The sequence below is a fragment of the Dipodomys spectabilis genome, unplaced genomic scaffold, assembly GCF_019054845.1.
Source record: "Dipodomys spectabilis isolate Male_0828 unplaced genomic scaffold, ASM1905484v1 ptg000105l, whole genome shotgun sequence".
NCBI lineage: Eukaryota > Metazoa > Chordata > Mammalia > Rodentia > Heteromyidae > Dipodomys > Dipodomys spectabilis.
In genome coordinates this window covers 27,060-43,877 of record NW_024870782.1, presented here as the reverse complement: position 1 = coordinate 43,877, position 16,818 = coordinate 27,060, and positions in this window count along the sequence as shown.

Below are 16,818 nucleotides of genomic sequence, written 5' to 3'. Positions count from 1 at the left end.
TAGGAATTCTTTTTGTAATTACTTATTTTACTTTTGAGTGTAACTAATGTAATATATTTTGTGTGTAATTTACTATTCTAGTATAATTTCATTTGCACTACTTACATACTTTTTTTTTAATTCTGAGATTTAATAATGTGGTTTTTGGATAAGAGTTTTGTTGTACTTTTATTTCAGATTGCCATAGTGGCCTTGTAAATACAAACAATAAAATCCATTCTTGCTATTATGAAGTCCAATGATTTTGGAGACTACAGACTCAAGAATATAGCATTATATATCATACAGTAATGTGTATCACTTTGTTTAAAACTGCTCCATAATATAATTAGTAATTTAGGTGTAAGCCACTTCATCTTGCATGCTGGTCCCTTTGGTGAAGTAGGACCCTAGTGTCAGCTTTCCCAACTCAGGCCCTTGTGGGCACCTCTCCTGGGACTGTGGGAGAATATCAGGGTGTAACTGCTGTTGGGCTAGAGCAGCTACCCGGCAGCTGCTGCATGAATGACACAGTGCCACTGACTCACATGTAGCACCCACCTGCCCCTTGGGCATGGGCTCTGAGGATCAGCCCCTGGGAGCACACACGCACCGTGGGGCAGTGACTGCCTACCTAGGAAAGAGTGAAGACCAAACAGAAGCCACATTCAGATCGGCTTGTACAGTATTTATTCTCCATAGAGCAGGGGACAATTCTTCTCCACTGTGGGGAGAAAACAAGAAAGACAGGCCCATGCAGGGTGAAGCTAACTTTTGTACTCAGGCTGACAACGAAACTTTCCTCCATGCATTCTCCAGCAGGTTCAGGAACCCCTTCCATGTTCCTTGTCCATGGAGTAGATGTCAGGGACACTCACGTCTAGTACACCTAGCTGCTCTTTTGGGTTTGTTTGTTAATTAATATAGAGAGCCCCTCCCTTAGACAGCAGAGTTATATTCTGGGTTTTGTAAAACGTCCTGCATCTAAGCATTGCCATGTTTGGTTTTTGTATTTTTTCTTGTAAATTCATTGTGAAATTTGTGTTTTAGGAGTTGAGATTAAAGAGAAGTTGAAGAGGAGTAGAAAGAGCAGACATTTTTATCTCATTCCTGAATTTATAAGAAATGGCTTTAACTTTTCAATAGTAAGTATAATGCTGGCTGCAGGTTTGTCAATCCTTAGCAGAAAGAACAGCACTGGAGCAATATTAGTTCCAAATTTAAAACTCTACTAAAAAGCCATAGTAATACGAACAGCTTGGTACTGGCACAAGAACAGATCTGAGGACCAATGGAATAGGACTAAAGACTCAGAAATGAACCCACTGATTTATAGCCAGCTAATTTTTGACAAGGGAGCTAAAAAACCTAGAATGGAAGAAAGACAGCCTTTTGAGTAAATGGTGTTGGCAAAATTTGTTAAACACCTGTAGAAAATTAAAGCTAGATCCGTATATATCATCCTACACAAGAATCAACTCCAAATGGATCAGAGACCTCAAAATAAAAGCAGACACCGTGAAAACATTACATGAAGGAATAGGAGAAACTCTAGGGCTCTTTTGCTTAGGCTAAAATATTCTTAATAGAGAACCAGAAACAAAAGAAATCAAAGAAAGGTTGGAGAAATGGGATTGCATGAAAAAGCAAAGCTTCTGCAAGGCAAAGGTCATAGCTCACAAGATCAATAGAAAGCCCACTTACAGGGAGAAGAGCTTCATGAGTTATAAAACAGACAAGTCTTATATCTAAAATATACTTAGGATTCAAAAACTTAAATCCCCAACAACATATCATCAATGGAAAAACTTCCCAATAACTACACGTGCTAAAGACTTAAAAAGAAACTTCTTTGAAGAGGAAATAAAAATGTCCATAGACACATGAAGAAATGCTCAACTTTTCTAGTCACAAAAGAAATGCAAATCAAAACTGAGATTGCTCCTCACTCCAGTTAGAATAGCTATAATCAAGAAATGTCATAACGACAGATGCTGGAGGGGATGTGGCTAAAAGGGAACCCTATTGCATTGTTGGTGGGAGTGTAAACTTGTTTAACCACTTTGGAAAGCAGTGTGAAAGTTCTTCAAAAGACTCCACGTAGAGCCCCCATTATGACACAGCAATTCCACTTTTGGGCATTTACCCAAATGATCACAAAGAAGGTCATACCAAAGCTACCAGCACAACCATATTTATTGCTGTATTATTCACCATAGCTATGATATGGAACCAACTCTGATGCCCTTAAGTAGATGAATGGATCAAGGAAATGTGGTACACACACACACACACACACACACACACACACACACACTCACACACACACACACACACACACACACACACACACACACACACACGTAATGGAATTCTATGCCTCCATCAGAAAGAATGACATTGCCCCATTTGTTAGGAAATGGTAAGACTTGGTAAAAATTATATTAAGTGAAGTAAGCCAGACCCAAAGAAACATAGGTCCCACTGTTTACCTTGTTTTTCCCTTGTTTGCAAGGACTAGTACATGTCTAGAACAAGCAGAGAAGATCAAAGGCTAGATAGATATGAACATATAAGGGGTGTTAAGCGAAATGTACCCCAAGTCAAAGACAAAAACGGTTTTTACTTTCTTGCTTTTGTTTTTAATATACTTATCATGCACTATGTGATTCTGTTGTAGGTTCATCCCCCCACATATAACCCCTGTTTTCACTGTATTTGATTCCAGTGTTCTGCATCTTATATACATTTTTTGTAATTGGAGAGTGGAAGGGATATAGCAGAATGCTGAAATGGGGATGCAGGGTGACCCAATGTGACGATGAGATGTACAGGACACTGTGGAAAATGAATTTACAATGTCAGGATAGGGTGGAGGAGGGAGGAGTTGGACATGTGGTGAGGGAAAAGATGGTAGGGGAAAAACAAAGGAGGAGGTAACAATGCTCGATAGGAAATGTACTCATTACCTAGTCATGTAACTGTAAGCCCTCTGTACAGTATTTTTACAATAAAAATATATTTAAAAATCTCTGCCTGGTTTAGATTTCCAGTGCTGCCCTCGACATTGCATTTTGCCTTTTCTGGCTGTGGTTAGGTCTACATATCCAGTGGATCAGTAGTTTTCAAGGAATCTTGGTCCTGAAGTGGGACTTGGATTGTCCAGTGGTGTTTGGACCCAGACCAAGGACAAGACAAAACCACTTCCATGGCATGGCTTCTTCATTCCCCATGCAACTAGGATTGCAAGCAGAATTTCTCTGAATTTGACTCCAGAAACAAATTACTGAACCAAAAGGCAAACCACCAAACACTTCTCTCCTCATCCCCTTCCTTACTTTCTAACTCCTTGGGAAAGTAGAAAATAATTTTGCAGGTTTTGTCAAACACACAAATTGCCCACGACCTCCCCTGTTAAACTAGGTTACAAGTCACTAACTAAGTCATGTAAACGGATAATGCCATATTCTTTATTCTGGACAACATCCTCAGGTTGTTTGATGCTTTAATTTTTTATTATTGTTGTTGTTGTTGGAAGGGGGGCCTGAACTCTGGGTCTGGGCTCTGTCCTTGAGCTGTTCAACTCAAGGTTAGAGCACTACCACTTGAGCCACAGCGCCAATTCCACATTTTTCTGCTTATGTGGTGCTGAGGAATTGAACCCAGGACCTCATGTATACAAGACAATCACTCTACCACTGAGTCTCCTTCCTAGCCCTAATGCTTTAATTCTTTAAAATTTCTTTTTGTCAGTCATAGGGCTTGAACTCAGGGCCTGGGTATTAACATAACTCTGAGTTCTTCAGCTCAAGGGGAGCCCTTTACCAATTGAGCCACAGTGCCACTTCCTGTTGGGAGATAAATGTCTCACAGACTTTCCTGCAAGGGTGTGCTTTGAATGGTGAATTTTTAAATTATATTTCTTCAAGTTGTTTATTGGTGCGTTACAGTTTTTCTGAAATTTAAAGTTTGCTGTAAACATTTGTCTTCAAGTAATCCAACAGCATTAAATATTACATTTAGAAGCTATCCTGTAGCACATCCATTTTGAAATTATTATGTTAAGATGAAATTCTTATTCTTTGTAGAAACAACCCATTAAAGTCCAAATGGGAAATATGCTAATTTCAGCAGCCTTGAGTCTCCTTCCACTTTTTTTTTTCTCTCCAGTATCTTTTCTTTTTTTGGAACAAGTGTCATGGACTGTCCAACCATTCAAAAGGAAGCTCATTCCATTAATTTAGTAGAAAAAGAATCCAGGATGCCTGCATCTCAAGGCTACTTTGATTAAAATGTTAATCTGATCATTCATGCCAGTGAATTTTCAAAGTCATTTTGATAATTTTTTACACCACTCATTAAAGAAGTTCCAAAAAGCAAGAATCAAAAATCATGTTCTGCTTTCTAAAGTTTAAAAAGCTAGTAATTCAACAAAACAATTCTTTTCTTCCAAGATTCCATGGTGAAGAATTTCTCTTTTATCATAGCCCTTACCACTGACCCCTTCCCTTCAAACTTGTAGCTTTATTCAGTTTTCTTGTTCCAGCCTTCATTTTGTTACTAGCCTCAGTAATCTCCTTATGGTATTTTACAATGAAATTCCATTTGTTGTTAGAGAGCTCAATTCATATTGCCAAAGGCAGAAGTATGAGCATATCATAGAGCATAAAATATTGAGTATCATTAATGTGATCATATGCAACTATTCCATAAATCAATATAAGTACCACATAAATGTGCATCTTCATATGCTTTTTAAAATGGAAAGGAGTTACATATCTATATCATAAAATAATTCAGCTCACTAGTAGAAGAGAATAAGCTAAGCATTTTTTATCATCTCTAATATTCTTTGTAAAATTTTCTTTTCTCATTAACTATCACCTTAGGGCCTGCTTTTCCTAGCACCAAGATATAAGTTGATGTCCTTGGATTTTAGTCACCTCTTAGTAACTTGCCTTCTCTCATGTAAAATACCTGAGGAATAACTTGTCATATTGTGCCTGCAAGAGGTGGACCCAAGTCGACTGTCTGTGCCCACTCTTGCTTTGCTTTGTTTGGGAGTGGAGTGGCAGAGACAGTGGTGTCAGGTATCAGGTGGTTGGATCCATGGTGTTAAGAATGGTGGGTACCAGAAAAGAGTAGCAGAGAGTAGGATACTAGGGAAAGGGTAATTGTGACTGTAATTGCTGAGTTGCAGTGGCAGAAATTGGGTAACACCAACAGCTTTACAGGGGTTGGCGTAGCTAATACAGGCATCCAGAACAGTTTATCAGGGACAAAGAATCATAGACAAAATGAAAGATAAAAGTTGTGAGGGATTGTGGGGAACAACAGGGTAACAAGGTCATGGTTGTGCAAACTGGGTACCCAGTACTAGGGTAGAAGTAATTGGCATGGTGGACTGATGTGGTGCAGAGCTCTGGGTTTGACTCTCCAGTTTTGGCTGTTAGATCTTTAGGGAACTACCTCTATCAGCTCATTATCAGTTGTTGTGTTCAGGCACATACCATCTATAAATGTCTACTCCAAGTAGATTGCATTCTTTGACACCAGCTCTAGGATCTTTGCCCTAAGCATTCTGAGAGACCACACTTCACAATTCTGCAGAACAAGCTCCACAAAGTGAGCTGCTATCAGTTCATACAACTCTTGCTGCTCCTCTCCAATGTCAATTATCATGGTAGGGAGGGATCTGAGTTGTGCTCAGCAGCAATGCTCTGGGAAGCTATCAATTCTTACCCTGGCATTCTGGGAGATCCCTAGAATTGGTAAAGAGCACTTGCTGGTGCTCTTCCAACTTCTCTCTGAATACCGAGACTATTGTACCTCAGATGGGTTACTTTGATATCCAGGTGGCCTCAAACTTGCTCTATCTTCTCCCTCGAGGTTCTCATTAGCTTCAGTTGCCTTTCCTTTTCCCTCCAAGTAGTTTGCTTCATCTCCACATCCTTTGAACTCTGCTTCATATCAACCTGTGGCTTCCACACCAAGCCCTTCCACTTTCTCATCTACCTCTCTAGCTGTGAATCTGGCAAAAAAAGCTACATGTAACTTCTGTATCTCTTTATCAAGATTTGAGCTGGAATCCCAGGTGGTACTAGCAAACTGAGAACATGGGGAGCATCTTAAATACTCCCCTGCCATTCACTGCTCATTGAGAAAGATGTGAAAGTGTTGTGGTCAGTATCTCCTTTTCCATTTCTGGTTCAACAGAATAAAGTGAAGTCACAATGGATCTACCAGGCAGCTGCGATGTCAGCAAGTGAACCAACCAAATATAATTCAATGAGGAGATACTTATCAAATGTAGTAGTGTAAATGCACATATTTGTAGGACACTACTAAGGGCTTTCATCAAACTAGTTAATTTCCAAAATGGTAGACCAATCTTAGACTCTCCCTTAGATCTTCCTGTTCTGAAGTCCCTGAGGAGTTTTACATACAACTCAGACCTAGTAACATGTGTAAATAGAAAAGTGTGTATGGATTAGTATTCTGAAGGGGTGATATGGTCTTGTCATGACTACCATGAAATCAATGTCCTTTCTCTATCCTTCACAACATCTCTTTATTTGGCATAACTGGCAGATTTCTTAGTGTGTTGTTTTTTCCTGCTAGTTCAGTGCACAGGTTAAAACATTAAGCATGCCAAACCATGGGTTTCCATTGCCTAGTAGACATTTTGCATCCTAGGACCTCCCTTCCAGGTAACTCTCTTCTTGGGCCCTCATATGCATATGCTCACAGAAGAGAATATATCACAAACCAGGGAACATAGTTGCTCAATGATGATTAGCTCACACAGAGACTCAAGCAGTTTGGGTCTGGAGCCTTTCTGAGAGGCCTTGGACTAGGTACTGGGGACAACATTGACAGAAATTCCTCAGAGCAATACCACTGACAGCAAGTGAGTCCTGACATTACTAGTCCTACCTAGGATATGAACACATGAACAAACCCTGTTTAGCCTATTGAACAGTGCCCCCATCAATGAAATCATTTTGAGTGTAGGAGAAAATCTCCATTTGTAAAGCAGTACACATAAGAAACACATGATGCCCCACACTCAAAAGCTCCAGTAGAACAGAGTGTAAGGCTGTGTACACAGTTGGGAAATAGGATTCTAAGGGGTGGGAAGGGATGATTTTAGAGAGCAAACTTAGAAGTAATTATAAGTTTCTGAATACTCTTACCTAACTATCTCCGGCCCCTCAGATCCAATTCAAGAAATAATGGAGTTTATGATCACAAAATAAAGTTTTTAATCCCAGGGACAAACTCTAGATGTAAGAACATCTTCCCAGATGCCCCTGATGTAAAGGGTCAGAAAGGCAAAGGGGAAGGGCGCCCAATGCTCAGGAATATAAATGGAGCTTACAAGCCACTGCAGTCTCTGATTTTCTTTCTTTTTTATAGTGAAAAAACTGTACAGAGGGGTTACAATTACATGGGCAAGATAGTGAGTACATTTCTTATCAAGCATTATAGCCTGCTGCTTTGTTTACCCTTCCCATCCCTTCCCAGCCTCTCCCATCCCCCAATCCAACCTAACCCACCAAAGTTGTAAAGTTCGTTTTCGACATGACCACTTGTACTTCTCATTGTTGCAACGGGTCCACCTGTATCCTTATTTAAACAACTTGCTCTTCCCCTTCCCCTCCACAAATTATACCGACATCAAATATAGTGAAAGCAGGGGTTATAATGTGGGGGAAGGACATACAAAGCAACAAAGAAATAATCTTATAAATGCGTTAGAAACAAATGCATGAAAGAAAAAAAAAACATTTAAATACATATCTTAGGGTTCATTTCCGGAACATCACCTTATCTGAACTTTTCTGCTTGACTCATACATATACTAGATATTACAAATAAGGGAAACCATGGGACCTATGTTTCTTTGGGCTTGGCTTACTTCTCTTTATATAATTGTTTCCAAGTGTTTCCATTTCCTAACAAATGGAGCAATGTCATTCTTTCTGATGGAGGCATAGAATTCCATTGTGTATATATACCACATTTTTTGATCCATTCATCTACTGAGGGGCATCTGGGTTGGTTCCATATCTTACTTATGATAAATAATGCTGCAATAAATATAGTTGTGCTGTTAGCTTTAGTGTGGTCTTGTTTGTAAACATTTGGGTAAATGCCCAAAAGTGGAATTGCTGGGTCATAGGGGAGCTCTATGTGGAGTCTTTGGAGGAAACTCCATACTACTTTCCAAAGTGGTTGAACAAGTTTACAGGCCCACTAACAATGAAGTAAGGTTCCCTTCTGTCCATACCCCCTCCAGCATCTGTTGTTATTAGAGTTCTTGATTTTTGCCATTCTAACTGGAGTGAGGTGGTATATCAATATTGTTCTGATTTGCATTTCTTTTATGGCTAGGGAGGTTGAGCATTTCTTCATGTGTCTATTGGCCATCCTTCTTTCTTCTTCAGAGTAGTTTCTCTTTAAGTCTTTAGCCCACTTATTTATTGGGAAGTTGTTTCTTTGAGGATTTGTTGTTGGGGGATTTAATTTTTTGAGTTCCAAGTATGTTTTAGATATGAGACCCTTGTCCATTGTATGGCTAGTGAAGATCTTCTCCCAATCCGTACGCTTTCTATTCATCTTGCTAGCTAGGTCCTTTGCCATGCAGAAGCTCTGCAACTTCTTGCAATCCCATTTGTCCAACCTTTCTTTGATTTATTGTGTTTCCCGGTCTCCATTAAAAAATTTCGGCCTGTGCCAAGGAGACCTAGGGTTTCTCATATTCCATCCTATAATGTTTACAGATTGTCTGCTTTGACTTCCAGGTGTTTCATCCATTTGGAGTTGATTCTGTTGCAGGGTGATATATAAGGATCTAGCATTAGTTTTCTACAAGTAGTTAACCAATTTAGCCAGCACCATTTACTGAAGAGGCTGTCTTTCTTCCATTCCATTTTTTAGGTCACTTATCGAAGATTAGATGGCTATGGGTCTGTAGGTTCATTTCTGGGATTTCAATTCTATTCCATTGGTCCTGAGGTCTGTGCCAGTATCAAGCTGTTTTGATTACTATGGCTTTATAGTAGAGTTTGAAATTTGGTATTGATATTCCTCCAGCAGTGTTCTTTCCATTGAGGAGCGTTTTTGCTATTTGGAGTCTTTTATTCTTCCATATGAATTTTTGGATTGCCTCTTCTATTTCCTTGAAGAATGAGGTTGGAATTTTGATAGGTATCCCATTGAATTTGTAGATACCCTTGGGAAGCATTGCGATTTTCATGATGTTAGTCTTTCCAATCCAGGAGCATGGGAGTTTTTGCCATTTTCTAACTACTGTTTTGATTTCCATTTTCAAGTTTTTAAAGTTTTCATCATAGAGGTCCTTCACATTTTTGGTTAAGTTAATTCCTAGGTATTTTATTTTTTTGTGGGGCTATTACGAATGGAGTTTCTTTCCTAATTTCAGCCACACTTTTCTCATTGTTGGCATACAGAAAAGCTATTGATTTTGGGGGGTTAACTTTATACCCTGCTATTTTGCCAAAGTTTTGAATCCGCTTGAGTAATTTTGGAGTGGAGTCTATGGGATTCTTTTCATACAAGATCATGTCATCTGCAAAGAGGGAGAGTTTTATTTCTTCTTTCCCTATTTGGATATACTTTGTGTTTGCATTTTGTCTTATTGCTGTAGCTAGGCATTCTAAAACTAGATTGAAGAGAAGTGGAGAGAGTGGACTTCCTTCTCTTGTTCCTGAGTTAAGAGTAAATGGTTTTAATTTTTCACCATTAAGTATAATGCTGGCTGTAGGTTTGTCAAATACAGTCTTTATTGTATTGAGAAATGGTTCATGGATTCCTAATTTTTCCAAAACCTTCATCATAAAGGGGTGTTGGATCTTGTCAAATGTTTTTTCTGCATCTATTGAGATAACCATGTGGTTCTTACCTTTGCTCCTGTTGATATGATAAATAATATTAATTGATTTGCTTATATTGAACCAGCTTTGCATCCCTGAAATCAATGCTGTTTGATCGTAATGTATAATTTTTTTGGATGAATTGTTGAAGTCGATTGGCCAACATTTTGTTGAGACGTTTTGCATCAAGGTTCATCAAAGAAATCAGTCTATAGTTCTCTTTCGTTGATGAGTCCCTCCCTGGTTTTGGGATGAGGGTTATGATGGCTTCAAAGAATGTGTCCAATAGTGAACTTTCTCTTTAAATTTCATTGAAGAGTTGGAGGAGTGTGAGCTCTGCTTTGAAGGCCTTGTAGAATTCCGCTATAAAACCATCTCATCCTGCACTTTGCTTAGCTGGGAGGTCTCTTATTGCTATTTCTATTTCAATGCTTGATATGGGCCTGTTAAGATGATTTAACTCATCTTGGTTTAGTGTCGGTGTGTCAATATTTGCTAAGAAAAGTCCATTTCAGCCAAGTTCTCAAACTTATTAGCATAAAGTTTTGAGAAGTATTCCGTTTCCATTCTCATCTCTGAATTTATTTATTTAGGTGTGTTCTCTTCTTTTTCTGATAAGACTTACTAAGGATCTGTCAATTTTGTTAATGTTTTTGAAGAACCAACTCTTTGTTTTGTTGATTCTTTCTATAGTTTTAGTTTGGATTCTAATTCTTTAATTCTGATTTAATTTTAATTATTTCTTTCCATCTACTAGACTGGGGTTTATCTTGCTGCTCTTTTTCAAGGAAGTTCAGATGTCTCATTAAATTGTTGGTTTCAGATCTCTCCAAATTGTTGATGTAGGAACTCAGAGCTATAAACTAGCCTCTGAGTTCTGCCTTTGCTGTGTCCTAGAGAAGCTGGTTATTTGTGTGCTCATTTTTGTTGAATAGCATGAACATTTGCATTTCCTTTCTAATCTCTTCCATGACCCACTTGTGATTCAGCAGAGTATTGTTCAGCCCCCATGTGTTACCAGACTTTCTTTGGTGGCTTTTGGTGTTGAGTTCTAATTTTATTCCCTTGTGGTCAGAGATAATGCAAGGTATAACTTCAATGTTTCTGAATTTGTACAACTTTGTATTGGGGCCTAAAATGTGGTCTATTTTAGAAAATGTTTCTTGTGCTGCTGAGTAAAACGTGCATTCTGATGTTACTGGGTGAAATATTCGGTAGATATCTGTTAAATATAATTGATCTATGCAGCTGTTTAGATCTGCGGTTTTCTCTGTTGAGTTTTTGCCGAGTTGTTCTATCTAGTGGGGAGAGTGGTGTTTTAAAATCCCCAACAATTAATGTCTTTGGATCTATGTGGGATTTGAGGGAAAGTAGTGTTTCTTGGATAAATTTGGGTGCTCCATTGTTTGGCGAATAGATATTAAAATTGTAATATCCTCCTGAAGGAGGGATCCCTTAATTAGTATGTAGCGACCTTCTTTATCTCTTCTCACGAATTTTAATTTGAAGTCTATTTTATCTTATATTAAGATTGCAACTCCCGCCTGTTTATGGGGGCCGTTTGCTTGGTAGATTTTGTTCAAGCCTTTAATATTGAAAATGTGCTTGTTTTTACGGCCAAAATGTGACTCCTGAAGGCAGCAGTTAGAGAGATCTTGTTGATTAATCCAACTAGACAGTGAATGTTTCTTAATTGGAGAATTAAGTCCGTAAATGTTGAGAGATAGAACTGAGAGGTATTTGGGACTTCTTTTCATATTGTGCACCTTTTTGGGGCTGTGAAAACTGGGTTCTTCATATGGTTCTTGGATTCTCAGTTTGGTTGAAGTTTCTTGGCCTTTATTGTGGTCTTGTTGGTTTTCTATGTGTAGGACATCTTTAAGAATCCTTTGTATGGCTGGTTTGGTGGAGATGTATTGTTTCAATTTTTCTTTGCTATGGAAGTTTTTTATTTGGCCTTCAGTTATGAAGGAGATTTTAGCTGGGTACAGTATTCTTGGTTGAGAGTTGTTTGTTTTTAGGGCATGGCATACATCATTCCAGGCCCTTCTTGCTTCGATGGTCTCTGCTGAAAATTCTGAGGTCAGTCTAATTGGTTTCCCTTTATAGGTGATTAATCTTTTCTCCTTGACAGCTTTCAGGATCTTTTCCTGGGTCTGAATTGATCCTGTGTGGATTATAATGTGATAGTGGGATGTCCTATTCTGGTCTGGTCTATTTGGCATTCTAAAAGCTTCTTGTATCTGAATAGGCCTATCTTTTTGCATGTTTGGGAAGACCTCTGCTAGGATCTTATTAAACAAATTTCCTAGTCCATTAACTTTTGTTTCTAGGTACTCCTCTACACCCATTATCCTTAGATTAGGCATTCGGATGGTGTCTTCCAAGTGTTGGATAGATCTCTCATATTTCTTAGATTTGTCTTGGATGGTTGTATGTTCTTTCTCTATCATATCTGGGCTGTGTTCAATCCCCGATATTCAATCTTCTTCATGGTCTAACCTACTGTTAAGACTTTCTACATTGTTATTTATTTCCTTTCCTTCTAATTGGTCAGCTTTGATGGCTTCAAATTCTTTGTTGAAGCTTTGTTGTAGATATTGTATGAACTTCTTTACTTCATTAATTTGGTGTTCAGTGTTTATTCTCAAACCACTTATTTGATTGGTTATGGTTTCCTTGGACTCCCATTCCTTCTGTTGGGATCCATTCCACATTCCCATTGTGGTCTCCCTGACTTCCCTTAGCGCTTTGTTAATGGATCCAATGAATGCCTTTATTGATCTTTTGTATTCTCATCCTGCTGTATTACTCTTTGCTTAGCTTCCTCCCGTTCATGCCATTCCTGTAGTTCTTTTTGAGTGTTTTAAGATTGTTCAGGCCATTCCTGCCTTTCTCTTTGAGTATTCTCAAGCTGCTCACGTAAATCCTGCATCAGTTTTTGAGTAGCTTCCTCACGCTCATGATATTACTGTATAAACCTTTGGATTGCCTCCTCTCTCTCTCTATCATGCTCATCCAGAGTCCTTTGTAGGTTTTCAATCTTTTTCTGCATTAAACTTGTGTTTGCCTCCTCTCTCTCCCAATCACCCTCATTCAGAGTCCTTTGTATGTTTTCAATTTTTTCATTTATCATGTTTGCTAGCAGTGTTTGTAGAGCTGTTTGGGAACTCTGCTCTGGATTATTCATTATCTGTTCTGTGCCATGATTATCATGAGTGGGATTTAAGATACAAGGACTTGATATTCTTCTTGTGTTTTTCCGGAGTACTCTGCCCATTTGGGATGAAAATAACACCAGTTTTGTGCTAGAACACTAACTTAAGGCAAGCATCAACAAAAGTCTGTATTTGCACAGACAATAGTCTGCAGATATAATCTAGTTCAACAGATACATCTATTCAACATCAAAAAACTATGTATTAATGGGCTACAAACCGCAAAGAAGAATTTGTAAAACAAGAAATTATAAGGGTTAGGGAGAGATGTTGGTAAAAAATAGTAATAGAGATATGAGGGAAGGCACAGGGAGAGTTAACTTAACTTAGTACTAATCTCAAAGCAAGAAATATGTTGGATAGGATGAAAGTAGAGAGAGAGAGAAATAAAGAACAAAGAGAAAGGGAAAAAAGAGACCAGAAAAAATAGAAAAGTAAAATTTAAAAATATTATACAGAATGAAAACAAACTATGCAGAGAAGAACGTGAATATAATGAGAGAAGGGGAGGGATAAAAAGGAGATGTGAAAATCTTAAAAATAAAAATACTTAAAATATTATATAGGTATAAAGAGGTAATACTGCTATTAAGTAATTTAAGTCTCAGAGGTTTTGAATTGAGTAATAAATTTGTGGATTAAATGTGTACACAATGGAGGATAGGTTTTAATAGTCAACTATTGGTTTATCTGAGGATGTGCAGAGTAACAATTAAGTCACCTAAAGAAGAACGAAAGAGAAGAAAAGGTGAAAAGGGTAAGAAAGAAAGAAAAAACATCAGAAGTTCAGTAGAGTAAACAAAAAACAAAAAGAAATTTTTTTAAAAAAAGAAAGCAAAAAAAACCCTGAAAGAAAGACGCACACACACATGAACCCGTAAAATTAAAATTATAAGAGGAAAAAAAGTTACTAGGAAACAATTTTTTTTCAAAAAAGGTAAAAATTAAAAATTAAAAAAAAGTTTTAGAAAGAAAAAAAATTTTATAAAAGGTACAAAAATAGAATAAGAAGGAAAAACAAGTTTCTAATTTTTTTGGGAGGGGTGGGAAAAATCCTGTATCTCCCTTGTGTCCCTAACCAGCCTTGTTGGAGTCTCTGGTCTGCTTGTGGTCCTGTGGCTTGGTTGGTTTCTTAAGTCAATTTGTTTGAATAGGCAGAAAAATGCTCTGCTTTACCCAGGATTTTGCAATCTTCCTCCCAGGTTAGTTCAATGGGAGGGACATCTGCTTTGAGAATCACAAAAGAGGAAGATGGCTTTTTCCTCTGGTTTGGAGATGCTGTGATGAGGCTAGGTTCTGTGCAGAATTGAGGCCTTTCAGCAAACAGTAGCTTTTCCCGGGGGCTAGTTTGTGAGAAACTGACAGAGCTCAGCCGGGAGCCATTCTCAGGGTTTATGTTTACTGAATTTCAATTGATTGTCAAAGCTGCTTATGGGAGGGGCAGCCTCTGGCTCTGATTACCCAGTGAAGAAAGCCATTCCTGGGGCTGGCGCCCGAGCTGGGTGACTTTTCCCTGGGTGGAGCTAAGTCTGGCAGATCAGTTAGGTTTTGTGACTTGCTAAATGACTAGTTTTCTTCCAAGGCCTGAGTTGGAGCTAGCAGCTGCGCCAAGCTATGTCAGTATCCAAGATGGAGATCTCTGGTACTGGGGTGCTGGAGGAGTGGCCTTCCTTCCTCCGTTCCCTGTGAAGGATTGAGGAGGTCAGGCTTTTACTCACGCCGAGTCTTGGTTCCTGGGTCGTCTCTGGTCTGTGAACTGCAGGATGAAGATGTCCTCTCCTTTTTGGTTCTTGCTGGTGTTGAGTAGAATCTGCTCACCCACTGCATCTGGCTCATTTGTTCTGGACGAATGCCATTCAGGTATGGCGAGTTCGGCCATGAGATCTGTTTCCTTGCCTGGATTTCCCACTCTGGGCTAACTCTCTGTCCTGTGAAGGACACTTGGTGTGATTCTTTGGCTTAGGACTGTTCACTGGAACTCTAAAACTGTTTTGTATGCCATAGCTTGCTTAGCCTCCAGCTTCTCCTCCGCCATATTCCTGGAACTCCCCTTCTGATTTTCTTTATTGAAGATAACATAAAAGGCAGCTTGAGTTTCTAAAAACAGTGTCTACGCTATATGGCTCCTTCATAGCTTCTTTCCCTCCTAGTGTGTTTTGAGAGCAACAGTTACTACAGTGCTTTTGTTTCTTAGGGCAATCTTTCTCTTCACACAATTCTTAAAGTAGACAATTATTGGAAGCTGCCATTAAATCTAAAAAAGTATGAAATAGCACACAGTGAGTGCTTGCCCTGAATTCCTGGACCTAACAAGTTCCCAATTCTGAAGACAAAGTGATTATGGGTGTGTACTAATAACTTCCCCTGAATGGTGAACTTAGAACACTTTTCCCAAGGCAGGTTCGGTCCAGGACAGTAGTTGCCACCAATAATCCTGGTTATTAGGATGGCTGAGATCTATGGACCAATGAACTTACAAACCATGCAAGACTGAAAATTCTAATATATTGAGTCTCAAAAGAAGAAACTGGGACAAGAAGAGAAAACTTATCATTGCTGGAAAAGGAGGAAGACTTAACTAGGAGACTGTTACTCTGAATACTGACATGGGTATAATTATAAAAATGTTCTAAGTTGGAGCTCATCAGTAGAAACTATCATGTCAAACCTCACTAAAGCTAAAAGTAAAACTTACAAAAATAAAAAAACTTTGTATTTCAGTACTAATATCTTTTTTAAGGATTCTGTTTGTGTGTGTGTGTGTGTGTGTGTGTGTGTGTCTGAGTGAGTGAGTGTGTGTGTGATGTCTGAAATTATCTATGGGAGAGCTTTGGTTCTTAAAACCATCATATTGACATTATCCTTTAGGTTTCCCATTCACGTCTGGTGGCATTCGAGCTCTAGTACATGATACACTCAATTCTTGCTTTCTTCTGGTTAACTGGAAATAAATATGTAATAGCTATGTCAACCTGGGTTGGTTTCAAACTATGATCTTCAGGTCTGAGCCACTATGCAAGTTACTTAATATTTCAGACTCTCAGCTTCTTCCTGTGTGGAAAGTGAAAAAAATTACTCTGTGGCCTTCGAATCTGGTGGAAGTTATGACTGGGTGCAGAAAGTATAAGTGTTCAGAATGTGTGGACAGAGTCTGACACTCTCATAAAACTACTGATGTTTATATTGAAATGAATTCCAGGAATTGGATTTTTCTGTTCTTGTTTATCCAATTATGGGCATTGAGGGAACCACAGAAATTCAAGAACAGGGAAACAAATGCAGCAGTTGTACTTTGTAGATTGTACTCCACAATGAGCTATATCTCTTGTGGATAGGGACAGGAGCGAAAATCAGAAAGAGAGCAATGGAAGTGATTGTCAAACAAGAACGAAGCATTACCGACTTACAAAATGGTGATCTGTATGTACACTACCTTAACAATAGCAATTTTCATAACCAGGGTTAAGGATTCTCTTCTCCAGTATTTGTAGGGGGCCCTAAGACTCAGGCCTAACTATAGAGTTTTTGAAGGTCACATTATACAATAATTAGTATAGAGCCAGAATCACTTAAGAAATGTTATAAAAAGTATTTCATTCTTAGTACTGGTTTCTCTTTGAGTCACGATTCTATATGCTGTTGGCAGAGCTAATATTTTAGTTTTGTTTTTGAGTACATCTCAGGTTTTGAAACCCTTCTTAAAACTGCGACAGAGGTCTGCT